This window comes from Bos mutus, chromosome 4 (genome assembly GCF_027580195.1).
Source record: "Bos mutus isolate GX-2022 chromosome 4, NWIPB_WYAK_1.1, whole genome shotgun sequence".
Lineage (NCBI taxonomy): Eukaryota > Metazoa > Chordata > Mammalia > Artiodactyla > Bovidae > Bos > Bos mutus.
In genome coordinates, this window is record NC_091620.1 from 68,851,700 (window position 1) to 68,869,878 (window position 18,179).

Sequence of the window (18,179 nt, forward strand, 5' to 3'; positions counted from 1 at the left end):
GTCTCATTCTTCTCATTTCATTTACAAAGAACTCTAAAAAATATGTACATACTCCCTAGTGCCAACATTTCTCCTTCTATACTCTTCAAACCTCTTCAGTCACTTTTGCCTATACCATTACAGGGAATATTTTTTTTAAGATTACATTGTTAAATACATCTCATCCTCACTTTTAATGACCGCTTACTGGTATTTGCCATAGTTGATTATCCTTTCCTCTATTCAAATATTTTCAGTTGGTGTGATAGCGTATCTTCAAAAATAACTGTGATCAAGTCTTCTTCTTCCTGTACATGCATGCCACTCCCCCACTGAGAAACGGTATCTATTCGTCCACCCCCTTGAATCTAGGCTAGCTTGTCAATGCTTTGACTAATAGAATCTATTTTGACTAATGGAAATAACATTTTAAGCTCTAGATCGAGCCTTTAGTAGAAGCAGCGTCTTCTTTCTTTTGCCTCTTGGGAACAGTGATGTGCCATGTAAAAAGCCCAGGGGGCACAAGGGAAAAGTACTGAGGTACCAAACATGTGGTTAAGCATATACACTACCATATGTAAAAGACATAGCCAATGGAAGTTTGCTGTGTGGCTCAGGGAACTCAAACTGGGGCTCTGTGACAACCTAGAGGGATGGGATGGGGTGGGAGGCAGGAGGGCATTTCAAGAGGGAGAGGACATATGTATACCTATGGCTGATTCATGTTGATGTATGGCAGAAACCAACACAATATTCGCAAGCAATGATCTTTCCATTAAAAATAAATAAATTTTTAAAAATACAATTTTCTTAAAAAAAAAAAAAATAGAACCCATTTTGGCCTTTCGACTCAGCCCAGCTTTCAATGACTGCAGATCCAGCCAAGATCTGATTGCAACTGGATGAGTGGTATCAAGCAACAACCACCTAGTTGAGCTGTCAATTCACACAGCCTTGATGTACAGTAATAAATGGTTGGCTTAAGACACAAAGTTTCAGGTTTATTTGTCACAGAAGTAATTGTGTCACCATCTTTGGCGGGTGTGAAAACATTAACTCCAACTAGAGGGAGCTTCAGAGAAGGCAATGGCAACCCATTCTAGTACTCTTGCCTGGAAAATCCCATGGACGGAGGAGCCTGGTGGGCTGCAGTCCATGGAGTCGCTAGGAGTTGGACACGACTGAGTGACTTCACTTTCACTTTTCACTTTCATGCACTGGAGAAGGAAATGGCAACCCACTCCAGTACTCTTGCCTGGAGAATCCCATGGATGGAGGAGCCTGGTAGGCTGCGGTCCATGGGGTCACTAGGAGTCAGACACGACTGAGCGACTTCACTTTCACTTTTCACTTTCATGCATTGGAGAAGGAAATGGCACCCCACTCCAGTACTCTTGCCTGGAGAATCCCATGGATGGAGGAGCCTGGTAGGCTGCAGTCCATGGGGTCGCTAGGAGTCGGACACGACTGAGTGACTTCACTTTCACTTTTCACTTTCATGCACTGGAGAAGGAAATGGCAACCCACTCCAGTACTCTTGCCTGGAGAATCCCAGGGATGAGGAAGCCTGGTGGGCTGCCGTCTATGGGGTCGCACAGAGTCAGACACGACTGAAGCGACTTAGCAGCAGCAGCAGAGGGAGCTTAATACCAAGGACCCCCGACTACTGCCCATGAAATCCCTTGTCATAATTGTACAGAGTGTGAGGCCAAGCCTCCAAGTGGCTGCTTATGGTGAGGAAATCAAGACAGAACCATTCCGAGGAAACCAGCACCACTCGGACAACTGACTTTGGCTTGAGAACTTCCCAGTGGACTTGCTGAGCCCACTTTAAACCACAGCTGTTCAACCTCCACTCCCCTACAACTACTTTGCTTGTGGTCAGACTATCATGGCAGCCTGTCAGCTGTCCCAGTCTTATGTAGCTCCCTCCTCCACTTTCTGTTGTAGGCATTTCCCCTAGTAAAATACTTGAATGTTTAATTTGATCTTGGCCTCTGCACAGAGAACCCTAGTTAACCCAACACACTTGCCTGTCTCTCCTCCTACACCTTTAGTCACTACTTTTGAGTCTCTTTCTTTGATGTCTCTTCACCCCCCTGAAGTCAAAGTGTAGAAGTGCCCTAGGACTCAGTCCTTAGTCCTCTCTTTTCCAGCCATACTCATTCCCTTGGAGATCTTGCCAAACACTATGCCTTTTGGAGATAATATATTTATCTCTGAAGTAAAACTTTCCCTGAACATCAGACTTGATATCTCACTCAACTGTCTTACAGGAACCTCTCAACTTTGTTCAAACCATGTCCAAAACTGAGCTACTGACATCTCTTCCTAAACTTGTTCCTTTCACATTCCTGACCATCTCGGTAAATGCAGCCTCATCCTTCTAGGTGCTGTGGTCATTCTTCATTCTCCTTCTCATACATCATTCTGGGCAACAATAGATACTGCCATCTATAGCATCAACATATCTCCAAAATTGGTCCACATCCCACCTCCCTTGATACCCCCTGGTCCAAGGCGTCATCATCTCTCCCTGGGATCACTGCAACAACCTCTAACCTGGGTCCCTGCTTTTCTTTTTGCCTCTCCTTCACCTTATTCTCAGAACAGCTGCCAGAGCATCTTGTTACAACTTGTCATATCAAGTCGTTCCTTTGTCTTAAATCTTCCTTTACTCAAAAATCTTACCTTATTCTGAACAAAAGACAAAGTCCTCATAACGATGTGTAAACCCCTCCGTGATCAGGCCCTCCTGTATTCTTACTCTGCTCCAGACATTGGTCTCCTTGATGTGTCTCAAGTCTGCTACTTGCCCTCACTTCAGAGGGCCTTTGCACTGGCCCTCTGCCTGGAACATACTTCCCCCTTTATCAGATTCACTTCTTTTCAGTTTTTAAGTAAATGTGAATTCCCCAACCAAAGCTTCTCTGGCCACCCTCTCTAAAATTGTCATTTCCCAGGACACTTCATATTCCCCCTCCTCTATTTTAATTTTCTCCTTAGCACTTGTCACTATTTCATGTAATGTATATTTTGCCGATATATCTGTTTGTCTCCCCAACTATAACACACACTCTATAAAAAAAAGAGATTTTTGCCTTTCTTTCCCTCCTGCTTCTGAGAACTTGGAATATTACCTATTACATAGAATGCTCAGTAAATATTTAGTGAATAAATCAATTTTCTAAAATAAAATAAAAAGAATACATGAGCCAAATTTCACTGTCTGGCATATATAAAATGCTTCATAAATACTCATAGGATTAATGAATTCTTTTCCTAAGATAATTTTTTTCTAAAAGAAGACACATGAACCAAATTTCATTGCAGTGAACCAGAGATGCAAAATGCTGTTTATTTCACTGCATTTCTATAGAATATATCAGTCTGTAAGTGGATCATAACTGAGGTTTGGGAATCTTTGCATTATGGAGATATTTTCAAAATAATGGTCTATTTCTTGATATCCAAGGTATAATTTCTGTTTCTTGTCACACCAATCTATTGGATTTCTTATCCCTGATTGTTCATCATGGTGGAATTTAAAACACAACCAAAAGGAAAATTCTCTACTTAATTTCTTAGAAGAAGATTGCAACTCTAGTGAATTTGTTTTGCAGTGAAATTCATCTGTTTTGGTAGAAAATGCAGACTTAATAAAGGAGAGAAAGAGAAAAAGAAGAATGAGCCCAGAAATTTTAAACTCATTTTTTCTCCCATCCCTGTAGATAAGGAAGGTACATCTTTAGTCACTTGAGCCCTGTACTTTTTTGGTGACAAAAATTTCACTCCTCCTTCCTCCCACACTTCTTGACATATATTTAAAACAGCCAAACGCAAGAGGAACTCACCATATCTTCACAAGGGGAGGAAGCTGTGCATTCCCTTTACTGTATCCTGGGATATTTTTAGCAGATTTACAGAACAGTTTTTGACAATAGCAAAATAGAGCTCTTTGAGAACTAGTTATTTAAACCCCTGCTGAATGTATCCTGACAAAAATTAGAGCATTTCATTAATTAGATAGCCCGAGGAGAGAATTAAATCTTGCGTCACCACCCTGAGTGCCAAAATAAAGCGAACTCTTCAGACTTAGCCTTGTAATTAGAGGGTCCCAGTGAGAAAATCGGAATCATCACTATTCATGTTGAAGAACCTGGCTGGCAGCATGCGTTAGTGAGAGAAAGCAGCAGCAGAGAAGGACAAAGGAAAAATGGGTGTCATTGAAAATATGTGCGCCTGACTTCAATCTCCAAAAACCAGGACAGTGAATTGGAATTTACTGCTATGACACTGGCTTCGAAATTTTCACTGAGGCATTTGTGCCATTTCGACACAAAGGGTGAGAAAAGAAAAGTTTAGGCTCTGTGATGGCCTAGAGGGATGGGATGGGGCAAGTGAGGGAGGCTCAAGACTGAGGGAATATATATATAATTAGGACTGATTTGTGTTGTTGTACACCAGAAACCAACACAACATTGTAAAACAATTTTCCTACAATTAAAAAAAAAAAAGGAAAATTTTAGTTGCCCCATCACTTTCTAAGGACAAAAAGGTAGGGGTGAGAAATCAATGGAATTCTTTCCCAAGCTCCAGTAGGCAATAGTTTTATCTAGTGGATTTCATGCAGCTTTAGATACTGTCTAGAATTGAGTACCATGCTGTAGCTCCCATAAATGAGAGTGCTTACTTTTCAAAAACATGGCATTTTTCAGATCATTTGCATTTTAAAGGTCTAAGGAATTTTAATCACTGATCAGTTTTAACCCACGTTTCCTGCATGCGTGCATAAGCATACACCCTCAACTTTGCCATCCTCATAAAAATTCTTTCTTAAGCTCTTACTTTCATGTGTTTTTAAAATGGCTCAGCTCCCCCGCAGCTCTCATCAGCCAGCCTTCCCAAGTGGTTCCCCTGCCTAGGAAGATGAAAGGCCCTCTTCACTTCAGCCAGACTCCTGCTTCTTCTTTCACACTAATGGAAAATAACTTAAAGATGGGAAAGGAACTCAAGGCTGACCTTGAGCTGGCAGAATGCTCTTCCTCACAAGGGCTTTTCTAGCTCTCATGTGGCATTTATTCTCATTTGGAAAAGCCACCAAATACTCAAATGTCTTTAATTAAAATACATTTTACTTGTTCATATCTAGCCAGTCATTATAGAATATAGAACCAACTTATTTCATGTCATATTCACTTTATAATCAGGAGTCAGGTGTCTCTTCACTTGAACTTAGGCGAAGTTCAAATCCTAGCTCTCTCCCTTGTTAGCTGTGCAATCTTGAGCAACGTACGCTATTCTTCTTCTGTATTTTCTTTTTAATCATATAGAGACAGATATATAGTTAGGGCTCTTGATAACATGTAATACCTCCAGGATTAAAAACCACATAAAAGTTCTGTGCTATCTACTAGCTTGTCAATATTGGCCACTGCTATGGCCTGAACATTTGTGCTCCTCCCAAGTTCATATGTTGAAATCCTAATCCCCAAAGTTGATAGCATTAGGAGGTGGGGGCCTTTGAGAGGTGATCACATTACAAGGTCAGAGTGCTTATTAATAGAATTAGTGTCCTATAATAGATCCCTAGCCCCTTGTGCCATGGGACAACACAGTGAAAGGGCAGCAGTCTGCAGCCTGGAAGAGAGCCCTCACCAGACCTTGTTGGCGTGCCAGTCTTGGACTGCTAGCCTCCAGAACTGTAAGAAATAAATTTCTGTTGTTTATAAGCTGCACGGTCTGTGGCCTTTTGTTTTAACAGACTGGAAGGATTAAGACAATCACTTTGACAGTTACGAAACACTTTCATGTCCACAGCAAACATTCAGTCGACTCAGCTTTTGCTTATCCATTAGTTGGTGTTCAGGGCCACAAGGCTAGTTTCGTTGTGAATGAATATATGATGTTCTTGCCAAAGGAGAGGCAGACAATATATCTTTAAAATAATATGCTGTCAAGAATATTTAAGTGATTTTCATGGAATTATTTGCTATTACCACCAATAAGCTTTTGTTGGGTGATGTTTTGTGCTGGGCACTGAGCCAGATTTTGAGAACAGAAAAATGCCATGACATGGTCCTCTGCAATAAACTTAAAATCTAGTTGGAAAGACAGGATACATTCATCTAGCAATAAATAAAAATAAATGACAACAAAATAATTGGAGCAGAAAACTGTTCTTGAAATTCAAAGGAACAAGAGGCTATTATGGGTTTGGGATGCTAGAAAATAATCTCTTCCCCAAAATATGATAGGTGGACTGTAAAGAAGGCTGAGGGCTGAAGAATTGACGCTTTCAAACTGTGGTGCTGGGGAAGACTCTTGAGAGTCCCTTGGACAGCAAGGAGATCAAACCAGTCAATCCTAAAGGAGATCAATCCTGAATATTCATTGGAAGAAGTGATGCTGAAGCTCCAATACTTTGGCCACCTGATGCAAAGAGCTTACTCATTGGAAAAGACCCTGATGCTGGGAAAGATTGAGGGCAGGAGGAGAAGGGGGTGACAGAGAATGAGATGGCTGGATGGTGTCATCAACTCAATGGACATGAGTTTGAGCAAACTCGGGAAGATGGTGAAGGACAGGGAAGCCTGGCGTGCTCCCGTCCGTGGGGTTGCAAGGAGTTGGACACAACTTAGTGACTGAATAACAACAACAAAACAACTAGAACTCATGAGAGGTCCTGAAGATTAGTCAGAACATTAAACTAGTGGAAAAAAGGAGAAGAGAAAGCACTTCAGTGGTCAAAGAGGTAGCAATATTTATAGCACAACTGGGGGATAAGCTGGCTAGTTAAGCTGGATCAAGGTGTCAGCCCTTCATCAAGGATGATTCCCCAATTTTATGCAATGTGTATATTTAAATTTAACCTGAATTAAGATTTGTTGACTATGCCAAAGCCTTTGACTGTGTGGATCACAATAAACTGTGGAAAATTCTTCAAGAGATGGAAATACCAGACCACCTGATCTGCCTCTTGAGAAACCTATATGCAGGTCAGGAAGCAACAGTTAGAACTGGACATGGAACAACAGACTGGTTCCAAATAGGAAAAGGAGTCCGTCAAGGCTGTATAATGTCACCCTGCTTATTTAACTTTTATGCAGAGTACATCATGAGAAACGCTGGACTGGAAGAAACACAAGCTGGAATCAAGATTGCCGGGAGAAATATCAATAACCTCAGATATGCAGATGACACCACCCTTATGGCCGAAAGTGAAGAGGAACTCAAAAGCCTCTTGACGAAAGTGAAAGAGGAGAGTGAAAAAGTTGGCTTAAAGCTCAACATTCAGAAAACAAAGATGATGGCATCTGGTCCGATCACTTCATGGCAACTAGATGGGGAAACAGTGTCAGACTTTATTTTTCTGGGCTCCAAAATCACTGCAGATGGTGACTGCAGCCATGAAATTAAAAGACACTTACTACTTGGAAGGAAAGTTATGACCAACCTAGATAGCATATTCAAAAGCAGAGACATTACTTTCCCAACAAAAGTCCATCTAGTCAAAGCTATGGTTTTTCCAGTGGTCATGTATGGATGTGAGATTTGGACTGTGAAGAAAGCTGAGTGCCAAAGAACTGATGCTTTTGAACTGTGGTGTTGGAGAAGACTCTTGAGAATCCCTTGGACTGCAAGGAGATCCAGCCAGTCCATTCTTAAGGAGACCAGTCCTGGGTGTTCATTGGAAGGACTGATGCTAAAGCTGAAACTCCAATACTTTGACCACCTCATGTGAAGCGTTGACTCATTGGAAAAGACCCTGATGCTGGGAGGGATTGGGGGCAGGAGGAGAAGGGGATGAAAGAGGATGAGATGGCTGGATGGCATCACTGACTCGATGCACATGAGTCTGGGTGAACTCCGGGAGTTGGTGATGGACAGGGAGGCCTGGCATGCTGTGATTCATGGAGTCACAAAGAGTCAGACACGACTAAGCAACTGAACTGAACTGAAGATTTGCTGAAAAAATTCTACATTTTCTCATGCAGGATGTTACTTACATCCATCCACATTATTAACTGATATAATAAAGCAATTCCTTAATATACTAAACTTTAAACTTTTCTTTAGCAGCTTTCCTGTCATTCATCAATACATCCAATCAGATAAATGCTATGGAAAGTTGGAAGAGAAACTTAATTCAGCAGTTACATTAAAACTGAAAATAAAAAAGCTGCAAAAATTGGTAGAACATACACTTCTTTTGCAAGTGCAACTCCCCTTTACTCTGTCTGTACTTTATCAGAAAAGCAAAATATTCAGAGCTAAAAAGAAGTATAGAGACTATTTTATGCAACTCTCACTTCACAATGGAGAGACAATGATATATTCATGTGTGTGTTAGTCTCTTGGTCGTGTCTGACTCTTTGTGACCCCCTGGACCCCATAGCCCACCAGTTTCCTCTGTCCATGGAATTCTCCAGGCAAGAATACTGGAATGGCTTGCCATTCCCTTCTCCAGGGGATCTTCCCAACCCCATGGATCAAACCAGGGTCTCCTGCATTGCAGGCAGATTCTTTGCCATCTGAGCCACCAGGGTAACCTTACCTTACTTCATGAGGGAATAAGTAAGATCTTATGGTAACTATTGGCAAAATCAGGACCAGAAACAAGGACTGGAAGTCAGAATCTGATTTTGACTATCTGTATACCAGATTGATGGGGAGAAACTTGTGGATGAAGATGGACCATGAAAACTAAGAAGTCAATAGGCAGGGCCAGTGTGGGATGGGCTAAATGACTGCGTGGGTTGCTGTGATGAAAGAGAAGCTCAGAGAGGACAGGAGCCTGGAAGAGTTGGCACCAGTAAAAGAACCTCAGTATCAGAACCTTAGAGAAGTGGCAGTCTGTGAATCTGATGTGACTTAGGGAGCTGTGATTAGAGTGTGAGGCACAATAGCACCTCCTCTGAATTCCAATTCAACTTGTGAAATTACTCTGATTACCAGAAATGAATCTCAAGGAATATTTTCTTGAATATCAAAGACTCTACTAAACTTTTTTGATACTTTAAGGTTCCCACGTTTCTTGCCAAAATTCTGATTCTACATTGTTGTCATCAGGAGCTCTGACCTGTAGAATGTAGGAAGGTTCCACTATGCCAATCTGCAATGGTAGATCTTATATAGCTATGACAGATATGTGAAACTCATTTATATTTATCTTAATAATTAGTAAATAAATACTTATTGTAATGGTTATTTTTAGTCAGTCAGTGACTTTTGCAACCTCAAATCCACTCTCTAGTTTAACTGTAACCTAAAACAATTTTTTCCCTGAAAGTCTGTCACTCTGAATCATATTTTATCCTGCACAGAATCTCAGTGCCCACTCAGCAAAACTGATACATGAAGAATACTGGTGCTGAGATCTGTCTTACTGAATATTTTGCAAATGGTTATGATTTGGAAGTGAGAGTACAGTGCCATATTGTAGACAACTGAATTCTATGCAGATGGAGATAAATCCCAAGTAAGATATAACAAGGCTATGTCAGCAGATACAATGACAATTTGTTTTAATATGGGAAAATAAACAAATATTCATTAAAGAATAAAAATTAAACTTGTCAGATTTATAAAGTAAGATTTACAATAGGTTTGACCTATTTATTTCTTATAAGAAATTATCTAAAGTGCACTGGAGTCTATTTATTCAAGCTATATAATGTGACAACAAATAAGGCCAAGAAATGGGCACAATCAGGATGAATATTGGACATAAAACCTTATCAACAGCTCATATATAGAACGCTGTAGCCTCTCCTGAACTTCATCAGGCACTTGTCATTGACCTCTAGAAACTGAGGGTCAATTTGGAAAAAAAAAACAACAAAAAAAAAAACAACTTGCAATCATACTGATCATTGTACTCCCAAAGTTCTTGACACAATAACAGATTCTGAAAACATGTTTTGTAAAATAAACCATTAGGAGATCCAATATGATAAATCAGAATAATAGAATGGCATAAGAAAAGTGTAGATTCAAAAAGATCAGTCTGAAAGCTAGAGGCTGAAAAGAGATAGGAATCAAACCTGTGAAATGAATGGACTCCCCCAAAATTTAGTATATAGTAAATACAAGGCACCCTCTGAGATTTAAAAAATAAATATGTCAAGGATTTGTCAAACATAGGAAATTAATCTATCTCATTAGTTACAAGGCACATATGTTAAAAATGTATATGAAATTTTTAAAGGGTTTAATATAATCTAAAAATATATTAAAAGAAACAGGATTGTTTAAGTGTCCTAAATTTCTGAGACTGATGTAACAGAAGGAAATTATGTGCCAACTCCTTAAAACATAAAATATGTATAGTATGAGGAACACAAAGGGAAGCAGAATAACTGCTGCACTCCAGTTTCTTTCTGCCATCTACTAGCTCTATGACCTTGCACAAGTCACTTCAAAATCCCTCTACATCTCATTCTTCTCATCTGTAAAATGGGGATATGACCTCCCTCGTGGAGTTGTTGAATAGTAAATATGATAATGTAGTTGAAAGTATATAAAGCACGTATATAAGGTACAAAATTAGTCCTTGGTACTACTGGCATAGAATACTACTGGAACAACCCAATGTCACACCGATGGGCCTAGAATTCAACATGCAAAGTTTTCATTATCAAATTTCCAACTGATAATCTATGAAGAGTATACACATTTTATGACAGTAGGTGTCTCTGCCATGGATACTTCAGTACAAACAACACATTTCTTAGAATGTAGGGCTAGATGGGAAGGTAGGCAAGGGAAAAGTGGGGATTCCTACTGACTTATAAAAAATACCTGAGGAGATTATACATTCTAAAACCTGGCAATTCTTGTCATTTCTCTGTCATGAGCAGACACAAAGGGTGGAATAAAGATCACCCAATAAAAACTTGATTTCAGAGCTACGCAGAGCTGGTTTCTGGAAAGAGGCAACACAGTATTTTTTTTTTTTCCTTAACAATCATATTAAAGCCATAACTTCAAGTGGTAAAAAGGAGAAGTCCACGTTTCCTTGAATTCAGGATTGACACCCACAGCACCCTGTTCAAACAGTCCTATGGGTCTTCCGGAGTGCAGCTTTATAAAACACGAACAAACAGAAACAGATCTGCTGTAAACTACTTACTGGTTTCCCGGAGACACAAAGAGAGCACAAACTAGTCCCCAGTAACATCACTACTTTCCTCAAAGCCCTTTAGTGCACTAGTGCAGTAGTTCTCAGGCTTGGCTGATCTTAGAATCACATGGGAAAGCTTTCAAAAGTCCTGATGCTTTGGCTACAATCCAGAACAACTAAATTAGAGTTAACAGGGATGGGGCTCAGGTATTGATGTTTTTAAGACTTCCCAGATGATTCCAATGGTAGCCAAGAGTCGAAAATCACAACTCTCATAGCTTTCCATTCCCAACTAAGTCAAACCATGCTCCTTAGCTTGGCTTTTAAGTTCTGCCACACCTTGATCAATATTTATGTTTTCAGCCTTATTTCCTACACTCCCAATGCCCCAGCTTAACCAGTCTGTTCAGTTCATACACTGTTTACCTGCTGATGACAAACAGATCTCTATGTTCACTTCCATTTATCTTATCTCTGCTTATTCAAATCAGATTCTTCTTTCAATATCCAGCTCAAATGCTATTACTTCCATGAAATTTTTTGTGAGGTGGGGGGAGGATTTGGACTCTCTTTTTGGCTCTGTGTCTGTCTCTCTCTCTTCTGTAATCTCCTTTCCCTCTCCCCTTCTGATCTGCTAGACTCATGCTAAATTCAACTAAGACAAAGTATTGTCTCAGGCTCTGATATGTTGCCATGAAGAGAAACTTTGAGGTAGGATGTAATCTAAAAAGTGCTAGCTATAGAGCCTTTTAACTCCATGATATTTCCTATAATTCTAAGCATTCCCTTGGCTACAGTTTTCAAAGCAGAGATTAGCCATGTAACAATTTTATTACTTCTGTGAATAATTACAAATCAATTTTGTAAAGTACAGGCCCAAGAGATCAATACCAGATCTTTCCCTAAACATTTTCTTCACTTAGAGACACATCTGCCCAGCTCTCCTCCCCTCTCATTCATTAATTCAAAACATCTAAAGGACTGTTTCAGTGAAATACCTCTCAAATATTCCCTTTTTTCTTATCCCTGCTACCACGAACATAATAGTCTACATTGGTGCAGCTGAAATTTTAATACAAACTCAAATCACTTGCTAAACTTATCAAAATGCAAAATATAACTCAGAAGTTTTGCTGTAACCTGCTTCTGCATTTCCAATGAGCTTCTGGCTGATACAGATGATGCTGTATGTCCAGGACCACATTTTGGGTTACTAAGATCTAGATTACAGCCAGAACCTCATTTGCAGGCTCCCTGCCTCCACTTGCATCCATATCATTATTGACGGTAACATCAAAACAGGAAATTTAAAATAAAAGCCTGATCACACCTCTTTCCTATTCCAGCTCCCCTTAGCCTACCATTCTTTTCAATGGACTCCCCAAATTGTCAAGATGAAGTCCAAACTCTTTAAAGTGAAGTCACTCATTCGTGTCTGACTCTTTGTAACCCCATGGACTGTAGCCTATCAGGCTCCTCCCTCCATGGGATTCTCCAGGCAAGAGTACTGGAGTGGGTTGCCATTTCCTTTTCCAGGGGATCTTCCCGACCCAGGGATCGAACCTGGGTCTCCTGCATTCCAGGCAAATGCTTTAACCTCTGAGCCACCAGGGAACTCTTTAGCATAACTTAAAAGGTTTCTTAAGATTTTGTTCCTACTTGTCTTGCCAGCCTTATTTCTCTCTATTCCTTTATTCAACACAGATTTGATAAGTGTTGCTGCAATACTCAATCCTACTGCTTTAAGGGCCAGCCACAGCCAAGGGTAGCCAATGCCCCTAAGCAGAGATTTCTTGCTTCTGAAACTTTTCTGTTGCTACTCTCTCTGCTTCTTTAAAGTTTATTTTATTTAAGTATAATTGATTTCCAACATTGTGTTAATTTCTGCTGTACAGCAAATGATTCAGTCACATATATACACACACACATTCTTGTTCCCATTCTTTTCCATTATGGTTTATCACAGGATGTTGAATATAATTCCCTGTATGTACAGTAGAACCCTATTGTTTACCATTCCATATAAAGTAGTTTGCATCTGCTAATCCCAAACTCGCAATCCAACCCCTACCTTGTGTTTCCCCCTTGGCAGCCACAAGTTTGTGCTGCTCCTTCTGCTGTGAACATGTTCCTCCCTGTTCCTCTGCCCCTGATCCTCTCTGTTAGACCCTCCTCATCACTCAGGACCTAGCTTAGGATCACTTTCTCTGGAAGATTTCCCCTTCCCATATTTAGATGCCCCTTTTATATAGCAATGGCAGAAAGTGAAGAGGAACTAAAAAGCCTCTTGATAAAAGTGAAACTGGAGAGTGAAAAAGTTGGCTTAAAGCTCAACATTCAGAAAACGAAGATCATGGCATCTGGTCCCATCACTTCATGGGAAATAGATGGGAAAACAGTGGAAACAGTGTCAGATTTTATTTTCTGGGCTCCAAAATCACTGCAGATGGTGACTGCAGCCATGAAATTAAGACACTTACTCCTTGGAAGGAAAGTTATGACCAACCTAGATAGCATATTCAAAAGCAGAGACATCACTTTGCCAACAAAGGTTTGTCTAGTCAAGGCTATGGTTTTTCCTGTGGTCATGTATGGATGTGAGAGTTGGACTTTGAAGAAAGCTGAGTGCTAAAGAATTGATGCTTTTGGACTGTGGTGTTGGAGAAGACTCTTGAGAGTCCCTTGGACTGCAAGGAGATCCAACCAGTCCATTCTGAAGGAGATCAGCCCTGGGATTTCTTTGGAAGGAATGATGCTAAAGCTGAAACTCCAGTACTTTGGCCACCTCATGCAAAGAGTTGACTCATTGGAAAAGACTCTGATGCTGGGAGGGATTAGGGGCAGGAGGAGAAGGGGACGACAGAGGATGAGATGGCTTGATGGCATCACTGAGTCGATGGACATGAGTCTGGGTGAACTCCGGGAGTTGGTGATGGACAGGGAGGCCTGGCATGCTGCGATTCATGGGGTTGCAAAGAGTCAGACATGACTGAGCGACTGAACTGAACTGATTCATAACTTCTACCTTGCACAGTACTGGGACAGAGTAAGAGCTCAAAAACCACTTGAATTAATCAACAGCATTCATGGCACTGTATTGAATGGACTGTTTGACAGTTTCCTCCATGGTAATTTTCTTCAGGGCAGGAACAACTACTTATTCGCCTTTATCTCTAGTGGTGGTAAGGCAACTCAATAAATGTTTGTTGAGCACATGAGTAATGAATGCATAAATGAATTAAAAGGTGATTTAAAATTCCCAAATCATAGATACAGGCAAAGTGATGAATGGATGAAAATGCTATAGCAGGAGAAACTAATAAATTCCAGGACTCAGACGTGGGCTCGAGAGAAGCAGGAAAGACCAACATTTAAGTTTCTAGGTTTCTGTAGGAAGTAAGAGTGCTATGGGTAAAATTCCATGATATTCAGGTTTGGTAGAAATTGGAGACAAATGTGACTATATGGGAACACTTTTGAGCAAAGCGGAGAGAATATATAGTTAGAAATTCATTCAAAATCACAATTTTCACAGCTTCCAGATGTTCTGCTAACTCAAAAAATTCTCCAGTTTTTAAGTATTAACTATCTAGCAGAGTGGTTCAACAAATGTGTGATCAATTAGGGAGTGTTTCAAAGGGAGAATCAAAGGGAGATCATTTGTGCACATCCTTTAATAAGCCACATTTATGCCCACATGTTCTTAAGAAGTAGAGTTGCTCTCATATTTTTGTATGAGAAATACTCTCATATTTTTGTACTTTCCTTACACTCTTGAATATTGTGTACTAAGAATTTTCATGTGCAGGATTCTGTTTTATAGAAAAGGTTATTTTCTGGCAAATGCATGTCATTAAAAACAAACAAACCAAAACAGACCAGTCCTTGCCCTTCTGGTGACGACTGACATGATAAGACAAACAAAGTCGTAAGTGCTGTGACAAAAGTAAGGGCAAGCAGAGTGGAACATAAATGATTCTCATTAAATAGGTGTCAGGGAATGCTTCTTAAAGTCCCGCAGGATGAAAAAACTCTTAAAGTTCTTTAAATGAAATAAAATAAACCAATAAACACACAAAAATCCAAACTAACCAACCAAACAAGAAACTCGTGTTAAAAACAAAAATCCTCAAAGTTATCAAATAAGACACAGGCTTATTTGAAAAAGTATGAAAAAAATATTTAGAAGTATCTTGTTCTTAATTCCTTCCCTTTTGTCTTTTCTCCTCCTTCTTCACCCTTCTCCTATCTTTTTCCCTCCTGTGCCTTCATCTTGGCTTCCCTCCTCACTTTCTCTCCCTGCTCCACACCCCCACCATGCCCTCTCTAGTTCTCCAGTCTCTATTATATCCTGTGCTGTGCTCAGTCGTGTCTGACTCTTTGCGACCCCATGGGCTGTAGCCCACCAGGCTCCTCTGTCCATGGAATTTTCCAGGCAAGAATACTGGAGTGGGTTGCCGTTTCCTACTTCAAGGGATCTTTCCAACCCAGGGATTGAATCCAAGTCCCTCGCGTCTCCTGCATTGGCAGGTAGATTCTTTACCACTGAACCACCTGGAAAGCTCCATATAGTATTGACAGAGATCATATAGGACATCAGGCAGATCTAGGAGGATCACCCCAAAATCACCAAGACCTAAGCTTTTAACTACCATCTCAGCCACCGGTGTGGGCAGACAGGAAAAGTCTAGACCTTATCCTAGTTTATACACTAAGCTTGTTTTTATACACTTAGGTTTTTACTTTTTTGTAAAAGTTTTATACATTTTAATATTTGAAGTGTGTTAAAATTTAGTTTCAGTGATAATAATATAGATTCTGAATTTTTTCTCTTTTTTTTAAGTTTTTTAAAATATAAATTTATTTATTTTAATTGGAGGCTAATTACTTTACAATATTGTATTGGTTTTGCCATACATCAACATGAATCCTGAATTTAAAAGACAATAAAATATTTTCACCTAAATAAAGACCAAAATAGCACTGCCATGTGGTTCTGCTATAGTATATATCTGAAAGTAACTTTGTAAACTGGATGTTGGCAGGTCATCCATCATGACGAAGAGAGTTTATAGGTTCTTCATTCTCTCCGTACTCATTTATAGCAGAATTAAACAAGGGGTAAGTAAAATGCTTTCTGGATAAACATAGATACAAATAAAACCTGTGGGATTTCCATACTGTAGAAAGCCATAAAGAGTATATTTCTAGTTTCTGTTATAAATGGGCATTGTTAGTGTAAAAAATGTTCTTTAGAAAGCTGTTTTCTTTCATATAGAATTCTTATAGTATATGGATACTAGTTCAATCCATGAAATAAGGTTGAACTCCTAAGACAGTTTTTTTTTAATTTTATTTTACTTTTAATTGGAGGATAACTTCTTTACAATATCATGTTGGTTTCTTCCACACATAGACATGACTCAGTCATAGGTGTAGGTGTGTGTATGTGTGTATCCCCTCCATCTTTGAGATTGAATAAGTTGCCTTAAAACTCAACATTCAAAAAACTAAGATCATGGTATCCAGTCCTGTTAGTGGCAAAGTGATGTGGAAAATGTGGAAACAGTGTCAGATTTCATTGTCTTTGGCTCCAAAATCAATGCAAATGGTGACTGCAGCCATGAAATTAAAAGTTGCTTGCTCCTTGGAAGAACAGCTATGACAAACATCAACAATGTATTAAAATGCAGAGACATCACTTTGCTGACAAAGGTCCTTATAGTCAAATCTATGGTTTTTCCAATATTCATGTACGAAAGTGAGAGTTAGATCATATAGAAGGCTGGGCACCAAGGAATTTATGCTTTTGAATTGTGGTGCTAGAGAAGACTCTTGAGAGCCCCTGGGCCTGTGAAGAGAGCAAAATAGTCAATCCTAAAGGAAATTAGTCCTGAATATTCATTGGAAGGACTGATGCTGAAACTCCAATACTTTGGTCACATGATGGGAAGAGCTGACTCACTGGAAAAGCCCCTGATGCTGGGAAAAATTGAGGGGAAGAGAAGCAGGCAACAGAAGATGAGATAGGTGGATGGCATCACTAACTCAAGGGACATGAGTTTGAGCAAACTCAGGGAGAGAGAGATGGACAGAGAAGCCTGACATGCTGAGTTCATGAGGTCACAAAGTTTTGGACATGACTAAGTGACTGAACAATAACAACAACCTCCTCCTTCTTTAACCTCCCTCCCCATCCCACCCCTCTAGGTTGTCACAGAGTACCAACTTTGGGTTCCCTGTGTCAAATAGAAAATTCCCACTGGCTATCTATTTTACATATGGTAATGTATATGTTTTCCATCACTTCATAGGAAATAGATGGGAAAACAGTGGAAACAGTGTCAGACTTTAATTTTGGGGGCTCCAAAATCACTGCAGATGGTGACTGCAGCCATGAAATTAAAAGACGCTTACTCCTTGGAAGAAAAGTTATGACCAACCTAGATAGCATATTCAAAAGCAGAGACATTACTTTGCCAACAAAGGTCCGTCTAGTCAAGGCTATGGTTTTTCCTGTGGTCATGTATGGATGTGAGAGTTGGACTGTGAAGAAGGCTGAGCACCAAAGAATTGATGCTTTTGAACTGTGGTGTTGGAGAAGACTCTTGAGAGTCCCTTGGACTGCAAGGAGATCCAACCAGTCCATTCTGAAGGAGATCAGCCCTGGGATTTCTTTGGAAGGAATGATGCTAAAGCTGAAACTCCAATACTTTGGCCACCTCATGCAAAGAGTTGACTCATTGGAAATGACCCTGATGCTGGGAGGGATTGGGGGCAGGAGGAGAAGGGGATGACAGAGGATGAGATGGCTGGATGGCATCACTGACTCGATGGACGTGAGTCTGGGTGAACTCTGGGAGTTGGTGATGGACAGGGAGGCCTGGCGTGCTATGATTCATGGGGTCGCAAAGAGTCGGACACGACTAAGCGACTGAACTGAACTGAATGTATATGTTTCAATGTTACTGTCTCAAATCATTGTACTGTCTCCTTCCCCTACTGTGTTCAAAAGTCAAGATAGAGTATTTAGTGCAAGAAGAGTTGCCAAAAAGAACCATGGGGTATACACTGA

At 40.1% G+C, this 18,179-nt stretch overlaps 1 non-coding gene across 1 annotated transcript; it reads right to left on the bottom strand.

Annotated features, from left to right (window-relative positions):
• Window positions 1-12,646: 12,646 nt before the first annotated feature.
• Window positions 12,647-12,718, bottom strand: TRNAS-GGA (transfer RNA serine (anticodon GGA)). Its single transcript has one exon. It is a non-coding gene; the product is annotated as a tRNA-Ser (tRNA).
• Between the last annotated feature and the right edge of the window lie 5,461 nt (window positions 12,719-18,179).